At 40.1% G+C, this 13,990-nt stretch overlaps 1 protein-coding gene across 3 annotated transcripts in view; it reads left to right on the top strand.

Moving 5' to 3' along the window:
- THRB (thyroid hormone receptor beta) overlaps positions 1–13,990 on the top strand; it is a 203,488-nt gene that overhangs the window by 124,957 nt on the left and 64,541 nt on the right. Inside the window, exon 1 of one of the 3 annotated variants that reach the window (XM_072153622.1) lies at positions 5,098–5,232. The exons of 1 other annotated variant lie outside the window; for it this stretch is intronic. The gene's annotated coding sequence lies outside the window, so the exon portion shown is untranslated. Of the gene's footprint in view, positions 1–5,097; positions 5,233–13,990 lie in introns of those variants that run through there. One more of the 3 variants, XM_072153624.1, reaches the window with a different exon arrangement.

Consider the following 13,990-nt stretch of genomic DNA (forward strand, 5'->3'; position numbering starts at 1 on the left):
CTGATTATTAACTATGATACCCTGACTTAGTTCTTAGACCAAGTTGTCATTTTATGGAGGAGGTAGACCATTTTATAATAGTGTATAAATTCTTACATTATTGCTCTGTATGGATATGTACGCTGGTCACACCACTGAGTGCTTATCACGGGGGTCATGGGTCATCCCGCGACCCATGTTGCAGTTTGCGGGCTCACCCATGCCCCTCTGTGTTTGCAAGCGCGGTGCCGCTCCTGATTACCGTCTGTGGTCCGTGTGCGTGTCCTTGTCTCCTAGGGCAGGCTCATGACGGCTTCAGGGCCAGTGTGCCATAAATTGGCGCTGGCCATTTCCCAGAAGGCTATTTAAATCTGCCTTTCCCCTAACACCCTGCCGGATCTTTGAGCCTTTGCCACTGAGGAAGATCCCCTGCAATATCCTTGAGTATTCCTGCATTCCTGGTTGTTCCCGTTCCTGTGTTCCTGTGTGTTTCTGCGTTCCTGTGTTCCTGTTTCTGTGTTCCTGTTTCCGTGCTCCTGTGTGTACCTGTTCCCGTTCTCCTGCATTCCAGTTCCTGTTCCTGTGCTCCTGCGTTCCAGTTCCTGTGTTCCTGTTCCCATGCTCCTGTGTGTTCCTGCCTCCCTGCTCCGATGTGTTCCAGTCCGTTCCTGTGTTCCTGTTTCCCTTCCGCCTGGACTTCGGGTTGCTGACCCCGGATTGGACTTGACCTTGCATCTCTGCCTCCTGCCCTGACCCTGAGCCTGAACTAGACCATGAGACTGTCTCCTGCAAAGGTAACTCGACCTTTGATGCCGCCGCGGGCTGCCACCACGCACCTGTGGAACGACCTGGTTGTAACCTGGCTTTGGTGAAGACCAGGTGCGACTTAGATTCCGGTCCCAGGTGTCGGCTAGTACCACCTCCCGCGGTGGTCCAGACAGTTCTGACTACATATTACTTGCAGCACTAACCCATCATGGATATAGTGGCTTATATACCGCTTTATAGTCACAACATGACTGTGGCTTACATATTCAGACCAGGGGTGTGGAGTGGGTTAGCCAAATTTGTTTTCCTGGTCACTCTAGCAGTTCTAAGATGAGTGCCTGCATGGGGTCCAGTGCCTTTTTCCTGTGATATGTAGCAAAGGCACTTTACTACTGAGTATGTACATAAAGTACAGCCATTTTCGTCTCCTTTAAAAGCCTAGATCAGGGGTGCATAACCCAAGCCAGATTTGTGATGGAGGAGAGAAGAAGCTGCATTTGCTGTTGGAGCATCCAATGCAAATTTCGAACACCTCATCTCAGGAAATCACAGAAATGAGGTTTCAGTGACCTGAGGGATCATCTTCAGCACAGCCACAGAATATGACATTAATTTTCTAAATTTCTTTAACACCCATTGAGTGACCACTAGTTTGAGCAGCAATATGACATTTATTAATTAGTTGAAGTTAATTTCCAAAATTTCTATAGTAATTTAATGCAAATTTCTTTGGTACAATGTAATAGAGGCCATGAAGCTGCATAGCCTCAGAATATATAAAGGCTATAGGCATTCATGGCTACAGATTGTCACTCCCTGATGACGTCACGGGAAACAACGATCTCAGCCAAGATGGTGGAGTGGACACAACCACCTTAGCCAAAATGGTGGTGTCCACATGACGCTGGCAGTGATCAGTGGGTTAACCAGGGGTTGGTTGCTGTGATATACAGCAAACACCCACCTTGTATGGAGAGGAATTAGCCCATGAGACTTCATCCACAACGGCGTGCGGATACATCACACATCAGTAAGTGGTTATAGGAAATCTACCATCAAAATCGAGCAAGATAAACCAGGTCCACTAACTTATAGATTCAGCCACTGTGACTGTGGTAATGTCCTTAAATTTGTTATTTACGGCCTCCTTCCTTCTAAACTTTAAAATTATGCTAATGAATCTGAAAGCCTATTGGGGCGTTCCCAGAACCCTCCACACTGCAGATTACACTGTCTCAGCCTTCCCCGTGCTCCTGTTCAGCACTTCCCCATCCCTTTGCCTTATGTAAACTTGGCACACAGTGCAATGTGTGGCTTTAGTTTATTTCATATTTTAATAGATGTCTACTTCAACGTGTTTCTAAACTAATTGTTATTTTTACAAGGCTGCCTTAACAACCTTTCACATGTTAATTTGTGCTGCAGGACTGGAACCATGGCAAGGGCTTTAAAAGTTCTAGCTGATCTGTGTCAGTTGTATAATGCAGACATAACCTGGTTGTTAGTGGGTTAATATGTGTGTGTAGATGTATAGTTTAATGGGTTACAAAATTTGTTCAGGTCCCTTCATTGCCGAATCATTAATGTTTTTCAGAATGTTATTCATAAAACTGTCCTGTCTTCATATTAATAGTGTGACATTGTCTCCGCTCATAGGATTATTTACCATGGAGGGATTTCTCAGAATCATTGTTATTAGCAATTACATAGGTTTGTTTGTTTTTTGCTGTTTCTATTGTATCACAAAAGGCATATTCTGTGGATCAATGTATAATAATCACCCTGTAGACTACAATATAAAACCCACTGCTGTCCGCTCACTTGACAGTTCTGTTCTGTCGCTTGGCAATGGCAGTGTTTTCCTTCTCTGAACAATGGTCAGCATTGTCTTGCAGTCATTACATCTGTACTTTTCTGCCAGTGTTGGAATTAAGCCTTTGAGGTTTTTTTATATTGCCCTTTGTTTACCACAGTTTTAGGCTAGACAGAGTGTTAGACATACAAACTTTTCTCTATGCCATGCCAGTCTATTTTAGTAAATCTTAAAGTTGTTTACCTAACTTTTCATCTTCTCCAACAAACATTTAAGGCAAAAACCTAAGAGCTCGTAAAGACTACAAAATCATGGATCTATAGTTTGATAATAAAGTTTTGGTGGCAACAGCCACCTGGTCTACAGATAAATTGCTGCCTATAATGTTGACAGAAGTTGATTATCTTCGTCAGAGCCATAGAGCTGCTCTGTTCATATGAAGGAAACAATGGTCCCCCCCCCTGGACCTCCCAGAGATCAGCAAACTTAATGTGGCTTGAAAACCCAGCCAATAGTGTGTTCATACATGGGAATACTGCAGCTTTTTCTATGTGGAGTTGCTGACTTACGCAGGGATTTTCTAAGCATATTTCAATCTTCAATCTCCAACATTTTCTTAATTCACAAAAGCATGCCATTAAGTAGGCACAGATGCATATTTACAGCCTGTGTAGCTACAACAGGGAGAGGTTATGGTACACCTTCCTGCTCCTTACCATAATTTTAATAGTTTTTTTTAGAAGGGAGTAGATCATGGGTAACACATATGAGAATATAACAACAGTCACGGTGTCTGGATCTATTAGCTTCTGGTTTATCATGCTTGATTTTTATGGTAGATTTTCTTTCAACCTACCATCTGGAATCAACTTTTCTTAGTAGCTACAGTGGAAGAGCCTGACCTTCTGCACATCCAACCGCTTGTGAAAGTGGTGGCATGGCCCAGCAGCAGAACTGGCTCTTAGTGCATTTCTGGCTAGAGGGGAGACCTGAGCATGCACAGGAGCTCCTGGTGCTCTGACGGTTTCCGTGAGCTGGGACAAAAGAGGCATGGCCATGCAAGGAGGCGGATTGGCCCTAGCCCGGGAGCTTAAAGAGGCTACTACATGTCCAGAGTTGACTCTGCAGGTAATTACCATATACACTATATAAAGTATACAAACTTTTAAGAAGCATTCCAGTGCCGCATTGTTAGTGGTTCAATGGTGGTGTATCATTCACACCCGGGGAGGACCCACCACATCTACAAATCATTGAGTACACAAAAGGAGTTCCAAGGTTCCCATACCTTCTGGTAGGCGTCAACTGTATTATTGAGGGAGGCCGTTTTTCTAGGGAGCACATCTCTTTCAACCGAGCAAATAGTTCTGATTCTGCCGTTGGCGCACTCTGCTTCCATGCCCTTGCTATCAAGCATTTGGATGCTGTGCAAAGACTTAAAAATAAACTAGAAAGATGTTTTCTCAAATTGCGTGGGGGGACATTGAGGAGATATTGCATGGGGTCTAACGGGATGACACTACCAAACAACTCCCCAGTGAGAGCTTCTATTCGTTGCCAAAATGGGGTTATAAGTGAGCATGTCCAGAAGATATGGAACAATGTGCCTATCTCAGTATGACACCTCCAACAGGCATCTGGAACCATTGGATTCAGCCTGTGTAGCAGTGCTGGAGTATGATACCAGTGCATTAGCACCTTGTATTGGGATTCTTTATAAGCGGTACAAATGGACGACTTGGCTGTTCTGCTCCATATAATTTGCCACGTCTCTGTCAAGATTTTTTTGTTGAGGTACCCCTCCCATTTTGAATAGAAATGGTTTTTAAAATTCTTTTTTTTTCTGAGGACAAAAATTGATATTGATAAGCTTTTGCTAGACTTGTATTATTCGTCCATAAAAAGATCATGGGGATCAGTGATCATCATGTCACAAAACATCATGTAGATGGCAGTACATTTTTATAAAATGCAACTAAAGCAAGACTGCTTCTGAGGTCACAACTGACATAACTCATCATGACATTGGTCCAAATACTTGTAAGAAGCAGGAAAACTGACTTCATCATCTTTGCAATCAGGTTGTAAGATGGCCGGGTCTGCTCTTTTTATTTGGAATGTTTTCTTGGATGTAGAACAGACAGAATCTGGATTGCAGCATCATCTCATGAGCTCTACAGTTTACTCCGAGCCGGGCACAAGGCAGTCTCTGATTAACATTGATTACTGTTGTTTTTACTTTTTATGAAGGAATTAAATATGAAAACTTGTTTTTCTTAATTGTTAGTCTACAAAGATAGACAGACATTATGGGGATTAATGGCTGATTACTCTAGAAGACAAGTCATATTTCATCTGCAAGTTCTTTCGCAGCTATTAAAGAATTTGTGAATTTGACTGGTTGCCAAATGCTCATTTCACTATACGAGAAGTGCCCACAAGTTGTCTTACTATGATGCTCTGTGGGAACAGAACCAGCCAAACCAGTTATCGCATATATGTTTTTTTTCTCTCTCTATTAAACTATCCCCTGTCATGCAAGGATTTGGCAAATTCACACACAACTCTAAGAATCGAATATGGTAAAAGCTTTCATTGCAATGTGATAGTTTATAAGTGAGTAGCAAGGCTTCAAGAAGCTGTACTCATCCTGCACCCATGGCTGTTACGAGGTAGGTCTTTTATTCACTCACTTAAAAGTTAGGAAGTCAGAATGGGAAGAGTGTGTGCTTTGGATTGCGAAGTGTTTGGATTTCTGTTCAGCTTTTACTGCAGGAACATACAGTGAAGAACATAGTGACACTGCATTGTTATATTGTGTGCTCATGTAGGCGGGGAAGAGAGTTTGCTATGTTTGCTCTTATTGTAGAAAACGATTGCAGGACTATAACATTTTACTGTCTTTCCCATAAAATACTTAAAACCACGAGAGAGAAGATCTTTAAGTGAAATATATGTCATATAATGTGCAGGAGGCAGCTTTTCATAATCTTAACTTGTGTTTTTGAGATTTTGTTTAAACCTCCTGTAGTAACCTAACATTCTCCATGTTCCATTGAAAGGCTCCTCACTTTATGGTATTTGAATGTGTTTGTCGTAAAGAGGATTCTTACTGACTGGGGAAGGTAGGCAGCAGGATGATTCTTTATTCTGAAATGTGTTGTAGCTTAAAAAGTGTTCTAAAATATACTGGTTTTATTGCATTATAGTAGCAGATCATATGTGTTATAGCTAACAGATTTTTCTGTGAAAAGATATTCTGTTTTATATTTTTGGGGAATTGATCTTTATTGATTGACTTTAAATTAATGAAATACTACATAAAACCTTTATTATAAGCCATCCAAGCATCTTTTCTGGAATTCTATCTCCTTCCCCTGAGATTCATTATTCAATGCAAATTTTGGTTAATATATATATATATATATATATATATATATATATAAAACATATATACCGGTATTTGATTTCTTAAGTTTTCCCACTGACAAAGACATGGACATTCTATCATTTTAAAGATAGGTTAATTTTAACATTGAGAGATTACCAGTATTTTGTCAATTAGCTGAACACCTTCTAGATGATGTTTCTTTCATGGCCCAGCTTGGAGGCATCATCAAGAAAATCAACTTTGAAGTCAGGTGTTAACTGGTTGATAAAGTCAGGGAGGTGGAGAGTTTAACACTGAAGTCAAGCTCTCCCTACTTCCAAGTGCCTCCTCCCCTGTGATTTACATCATGCGTCAGACTTCAGAAGATCAGGTCAATGATGTCCTTGGATGCAGGATCATTCATTACAGTGAAGGGGGAATACTGAGACAGGTAAAGCTTGACTTGAGTGTAAACTCTCCGCCTCCTTGACTTCATAAAAGCAATTTACACCTCACTTCAAAGTTGATTTTCTTGATGATGCTACCTCACTAAGCTATGAGAGAAACATGATCGTGAAGCTGCTCAGCTGCTTGATGATATGCTGGTAGTGGTTAATTTCGCCAGATTCTGATGATGCTTTAAGATTTTGAGGCTGTCGCTTGGGAATTCAGAGCTTCAGTTCAGTCCATAAGTTTTCTATGGAATTAAGTTTAGGCAATGTCACTCCATGACCAGAGTGTGGTTCTTTCAGCCACTCCTTTGTTGCTTTTGATGTATGTTTTGGGTCATTGTCTTGCTGGAAGACCCAGACATGACCCATTTTTAATGTCCTGGCGGAGAATAGGAGGTTGTCGCTCAGGATTTTACAGTACATGGCTCCATCCATTCTTCCATTGATGCTGTGAAGTAGTCCTGCACCCTTAGCAGAGAAACACCTCTAAGGCAGCATTTCTCCTCTTCCAAACACCGTGAGTTGAGTTAATGCCAACGGGCTCAATTTTTCTCATCTGAATACAGCATCTTCTCCCAATGACTCACATTATCATCCAGGTGTTATTGGCAAACTTCAGATGGGCCTGCACATCTTGAGCACTGCAGGATTTAAAACCAAGGGGTGAGATCTTGCATGGTTCCTCAGATAGAAGTTGATTGACATATTGTTCCAATAGTTGTCTCCTTCTCACTCTCTCATGGTTTTGTAATATATGTGACATTAAGGGTTGAATTGGGCAGAAGTTGGCCCATTTAAGTTGTTTATAGTACATTGGGTCCTGACTTTTACATATTGCACCTACATTAACCTTGTAAAGATCAAACATACCTGATCAATGTATCAATGTTTTCATTGTCATGGCTTTCAGCAGTATGTGCTTTCGGAAATAATCCTCAATTGCCAATCTGATCAATAATCCGCAAAACAATTCTTCTCAATAAAATCCTCCTTGCTCTTAGTGGCATATTAACCTGGAACATAACTGCATGGCCTCCCCGAGCTATCTGAACTTCGCACTTCCGTACATGTAGCTATACTACAGTTTCAATGTACCCCCTTAGTTTTTACTATCTGTCTGGTCTTTTCCTAGGTTTTGTATTATTGTGGATAGATTTTCTAGCCTTTCTTTTTAGTTTTAGTTGTCTAGCCTTTCTTTTTAGTTTTAGTTTTCTACAGTGGGTTCTGTTTCCATGGATGTGCTTTTTGGATAATGTTCCAAAGCCTCTAGTTACATTATGTGAGGATCTTGGAGAGACATGTATTGTCATGTTAGTAAGCTATACATTATGGGATGTATTGTGAACTAAATACCTTATCCAGCATATTGTCTGGTGCATAATGTGTATCTATTGTGTTTTAGGGAAAACCCCTAATTAAAGTTTACAGTTTGAAAAATAATAAAAGCCCCATCTCCCAACTTAAAGGATCTCTTATTAATATCATAGTGCCCGATAACACAGGATGGCTACAGAGGTCTTGTAAATTCCATACTATGTTTAGTGGAACAAAGTTGGACTTAAACAATATTAGGCAAGTGGTTTTAATGATTGATATATGTGCTGTATACATAACCCTTTGGCAATCTGTAAAGTGCCAAACTCTCGGGATGGAAAAATGTATAAAATGCTTCTATGTAAAGGACTACAACTCCCAACACTACTGCAAGCAGTGGGTCTGCTTTACAGTATTTTGATGTACACATCTGTTTACAATTCTCATTATTTGGATGCAGTCCCAGACATACTTGATGGAGACAGGAAGATATAGACCACTAAGCATGGTCATAACAAGCATTGCCATCCATCCAGTAAAACTCAGATATGTCCTATCTTTAAGGCATAAATCCAGGATTAAGGCAGATTTCCATATGGGTCTGCCTATTTCAATTAACCTTACCATATGTATCAAATAACAGTCTCTAAAAATGGATAGTAGACAACACCTCAGCCTGATGCTAAACTCTATTTCTTAAGTTGCAAATTATGAGTCATATGCAGTGTTAGAAAATTTAAATGTTGAAACATCTCATTCACTGAGAAGAAGAGAATGCGTGAATATAGGGTATATGCATGCTGGAATATCCCAAGGCAGATGGAGGGATTATGAGCTGAGGGATATGTAGGTTTATACTGCGGGAGCAATGTTTCTGAGTAAAATAAGCCTATGTACTATATGGCGAATCTGAAAGCTGCTGTAATAAAAAACCTGGCTAAGTAGGCAAACTCCCAATTTGTAGTGGTAAAGGACAAAGTGCAAAATACAATGAAAGGACAAGACAATACAGCAGAGCTGGTTCAGAAAAAAAAGAGGACAAAGACAGTACTAAATCACAAGAGCAGAGAAAAGTCAAAACACAAGCAAAAAGTCGGGATACCAGGAGATCAGAATCACAAGAAAAGTCTGGAGCCTAGAAAGAAAGATCAATAACAGAAAGCCTAACATGAGTGTGGAAATCTCTTATGTGATATCAGAGTCCTGCCCTTAACAGTGATTGGGTCAAAACTCTGAGATAAGGACAAAACAGAGTAGCAAGGGACTAATGTGAGTAGAGAGAAAGCCTGTCAATATCAGTGAGTTAACTATCAATGAACCTTAGATAAGCTTCAGGCGAGTAGTGGATGTGGTTCTAATCAATCCAAACAGCCAGCCAGCCTAAATCCATGTTCAAACTGACCGTGTTCAAGGGAGACACAATCTGCGCCTCCTCATTTGCACTCCACCGACAGAGGAAGACACTGACATGTTGGAAACCTCTGATAACGTTAACTAACACTGCTGCGCTCTACACTACAAACCTATTTTATGAGGGGGAGGTCCGAGGTGCTGCCTCTTCCCCTTTAGTAAGCAGCTCCTAGTGCCGTTTTTGAGGGTGACAGGTCCTCTTTAAGCATCATGAAAAGTCAATACAGGCAGTCCCCGGGTTACGTACAAGATAGGGTCTGGAGGTTTGTTCTTAAGTTGAATTTGTATGTAAGTCGAAACTGTATATTTTATAATTGTAGTTCCAGACAAATTTTTTTCTTGCCCCAGTGACAATTGGAGTTTCAAAATTTTTTGCTATAATTGGACCAAGGATTATCAATAAAGCTTCATTACAGACACCTTACAGTTGATTATTGCAGTCTGGGACTGTAATAAAGCATCCAGAGAGCTTCACCAGAGGTCACAGTGGGCAGAGGGGTCCGTCTGTAACTATGGGTCGTCTGTAAGTCGGGTGTCCTTAAGTAGGGGACCGCCTGTAGATGTAAAAATTGTATAATAAAGTATTCAGAGAGCTTTGCCACAAGTCGCAGTGGGCAGAGGTCCGTCTTTAACTATGAGTCGTCTGTTAGTCAGGTGTCCTTAAGTAAGGGACTGCCTGTACAAATAATAATAATGTACACTAGTATCCCACCACTTAGTGTTATAGAATGCAACCTAACTAGGGAAGGAAATATGCAGTTTAATATACCATTAAAGGGAAAAGGGACCCAATTACCTGAAATACTTGAGTTGGAGACAGTAGTGGATTATAATATAGGAGGTTTAGTTGGTAGCCCAGGGCCCAATCCTTTTAAGGGGCCCATGACAACCCAAACTACCTACCAAATTTTAGAAAGACCTTCACCCATGAAATTCTTATACAGCTGTTCCTGCTCTGAATACACATGTACACAAGAGCCATTTCAGAACCTTTTAAGGACCTATAAAGGTTCTGAAACTGCAGATTGAAAGCAGAAGGGATGCATCCTCCATTCCCCCCAAGAATTGATTCTAGTAACAGATGTAGGATAGTGAATTCCAGATGCGAGCGGGCTATAATATTCATACAACCTGGGGCCCATGGAAGTTTTAATCTGCCCCTGGTTGGGGAAGCTAATGGCCCACTGGATCCCTGGGGCAAGAATTCCAGCATTTAAGTTAGTAATGGACCAACTCCAGGACATTATTACATACTCTTGCACTGACGTGTGTGACTATAAAGGAGTATGATCCTCTGATGTACTAGTCATCAAGATGACTAGCTCAATGTGTTGGTTTATGTTGGTTTATGTGCGGTCCGAGGCAACAGTGCTGATACCAGGTAAGGCCGCGGACAGAATTAGATTCCCTTTTTGCAGAGAAGGGAACAAAGATTTTCACTTGCACTTCATCTGGTTGTCATGGTAAAATGTTTAATAAATAATAAGGAAGGAAATCTTTAAAATGCAAAAATCCGCTGTAACTATATTATTTGGATGGGTTTTAGATAACTAAAAAAGGGTATCGCACAGGGCACAATGACATACATTTACCTTTTACCTTTTAGCCATTCAGGGGAAACACAAAATCCTTAATTCAGATTTTACAGTTTGTGAGGTTGTTGAGGATTCAGTATTCATGTATGCGAATTGGTTGAAGATAGTTTTTTGTTTATTTTATTTTTTTATTATTGCAGAGCACAGCTAGGGGAAACCTATTTAGGAAGTCAGTGGTGGATTAAGTGTCCCATGGGTCATGAGCTGTTCACATGACTAGCCCCCCCCCCCCCAGCATACAAACTAACATGTGCCTGGATTTTTAGACTTACTTACTACTCTATATACTCTATATCCTTAATAGTGTTCTGTTTATAAAAATAATTTAATTATGAACTTCAAATATGCTTTTATAACCCAGCTATTTAGGAAGACCAATCACATTCCCTAACTGTATAAAAACCCTCTACCCCGACTACTGTCCAGACCAGTGTAGGAGATGTGGATGCTGCCCCTGCCTGGCCCGGTCTCTTTGTGCTCTGCAGCTGAACTACCCCTCATACTGTAATTACTCCTATATAAGCTGAGGCACCTAATTTTACCACAAAAAAGGGAAAAGCTATTGACTTGAGTATAAGCCCTAGGGGAGCGGGAATGTAGCCACTACTCTAATAAAGTGTATTGAAGCAGTTGCACATCATTGATGAAATGTCCACAGCAGAGCCCCCCATTAAATTCCAGCACAGCAGAATCCCCTTTTAATGGAATGTCCACAGCAGAGTCCCCCTTAATGAAATGTCCACAGCAGAGTCCCCCTTAATGAAATGTCCACAGCAGAGCACCCTTTTAATGAAAAGTCTACTTCAGATGCCCCCCTTAACTGAATGGGGGCACTATGCTGGACATTACATTAATGGGGGCACTCTGCTTGCTGTTTTATTAATGGGGCAGTCTGCTGGACATGTGCTACAGAAAAATAAAGGTGATCTGATGCGGACTTTGAGTTTTTCAGCACATTTTTCGAGCTGAAAAACTCGACTTATACTCTAGTATATACGGTAATTATATATTCACTCTATATATGGATACCTTCTGGGTATGCAGGGCCGGTGCTATGGGTAGGAAAAGTGGACCTTGAACGAAATGAATCTTGAACTTTGTTTCTAGGTGCCATGGATCCAAAGATATTCACTTTTAAAGTGAGAATATCAGGTGCCATTTTTATATATAAAAATCACTCCCGATGGCAGTTTAACAGTTAATATCTCAATTTTCCTGACACTTAGAAACACAAATTTAGATTCATATAAAAGAGGAGACTCTCTTCTTTCTTAGGAAAAAAACTGAGGTTCTATATGTCACAGATCCAGAGATACAGTCCCCTGAAGTGTGACCTCCCTCCAGATTCTTAGCCATCAGACTGCGAAAATTTTTTTGCGAAAATTGACTGATATGATGAACATTCGATCCTCTTCGCCTAATGTGGCAACATATTAACGCCGCGACCCAGAACATGTCCATAAAGTTCTATGTAAAACCAAAAACACAGACATGTTCTGGAATAAAGTTTTTATTTCACACCATCCTCCATTACTTACACCTGTGTTATGACATTCTCACTCAAATTCTTATGAAGCGCGGAGGGTTCTGTTATTGTGCTGCTAATACATTGGCGCACATCTAAAAGTGACTTATATTATCTCATTAGCTTGGTTTATGGATTTATAGTTATCTATTTGGGTTACCATTGTGTAAGGAGCATACAATGATAGATCTTTGTGAAGCTCAATGCAATTTTCTCCTTAAATTGTTTGGTTTTCCCTGTGGATTTAACATTCCCTTTGGTGCATATTTTGGTGAATATACACATGTGGGGTCTGTATGATATCCTCACATCTTACTGTTTTAGGAAAGTATATTTTCTTTATTTAAGTATTCTGGATTTGTACATATTTCAGAGGAATTTTGAATATTAATTGCCAAATGCATCGCCTGGTTGTCTGCTTTCAAAATTATATAGGTTTTATTTAGGCGCCTTTACTTTTTATTCTGTTTTATTGCTATATTTTTTATTTTTAAACGTCAAAATTGTCAAAATTGCTCTGCCCGATAACGAAACGAAATATCCAGAAATCCCGGGGTTAATACCCCTTGGTTGAATTCCCGGTTGAAGATGCTTATCATCTATCTGTCTAGTTATCTATCTCCTATAATCTGACCATTTATATATCTCGCTTTTTCTCTATTTATTAATCTTCTGTTTCTCTTCTACTTTATTTATCTTTCATATCTATCTACAGCATATATCATCTACTTTATATTCTGCATCTAGAAATCTCTATCATCTTTCATATTTATCTTCTATCATAATCATTATAATTAATAATTCTTTATTAATGTAGCGCACACAGATTACGCAGTGCTGCACTGTGCTTGCCAGATCAGTCCCTGTCCCCATGGGGCTCACAATCTATTCAACCTACCAGTAATTTTTTGGAGTGTGGGAGGAAACTGGAGGACCCGGAGGAAACCCACACAAACACAGAGAGAACATACAAACTCTTTGCAGATGTTGACCAGTGCTGCAAGACTGTAGTGCTAACCACTGAGCCACCATGCTGCCCATCAATTTCCCTATCATCTATCTATCTCCTATAAAATTCTCCCATATTACAGTTTGTTTTACCATACTAAAGGGAGCCTTTGCTGACTGTGACTGGTCATAAAATAGTTTAATTTTGGGGCCCCACTTTTAGTTTTGCCCAGGGCCCCACTTTGTCTAGAACTGGCCCTCTGGGTATGTTGCATGCAAGTTTGCATTGTTGTTATTCTCATGTGGGTATTTACTGCAGATGCAGCCCATAAACGTGCCATGAATAGAGCCTTATGCTTAGGTGAGCTTTATTTTATTTTCTCTTCTTCATAGTGACCCCTCCAGCAATGGTTGAATGAAATAACTTTGTAATTTTCTGTGGACATCCTTATGCAGAATGATCAGAGTCAGAATCTAAATTATTACCAGTCTTTGTGTCCTTGTTTACATTATGTGCGCAACCTAAATGAGTACATTCTGTACCGCAAGGAGATGAAGAATAAATGTGCATTTATTTATTTATTTTAAAATGCTAGGAATGTTTTTCTTACCCACTTCATTTCCTCAGCTGTGTCCTTACAGAACAGTATAATAAAAGGGAAAAAAATTAGACATCTATTTTTGTAAATTAGCTGAATGATATGGCATGATGGATTACAATGACCTTCCTTAATGAGTGCCAAGTTTAATGAATCATTAATAAACTCATGAATGAAACAATACAAAAATATTTTTCATTAGTTGTCAGCATGATAA

Source organism: Engystomops pustulosus, chromosome 5 (assembly GCF_040894005.1).
Source record: "Engystomops pustulosus chromosome 5, aEngPut4.maternal, whole genome shotgun sequence".
Taxonomy (NCBI): Eukaryota; Metazoa; Chordata; class Amphibia; order Anura; family Leptodactylidae; genus Engystomops; species Engystomops pustulosus.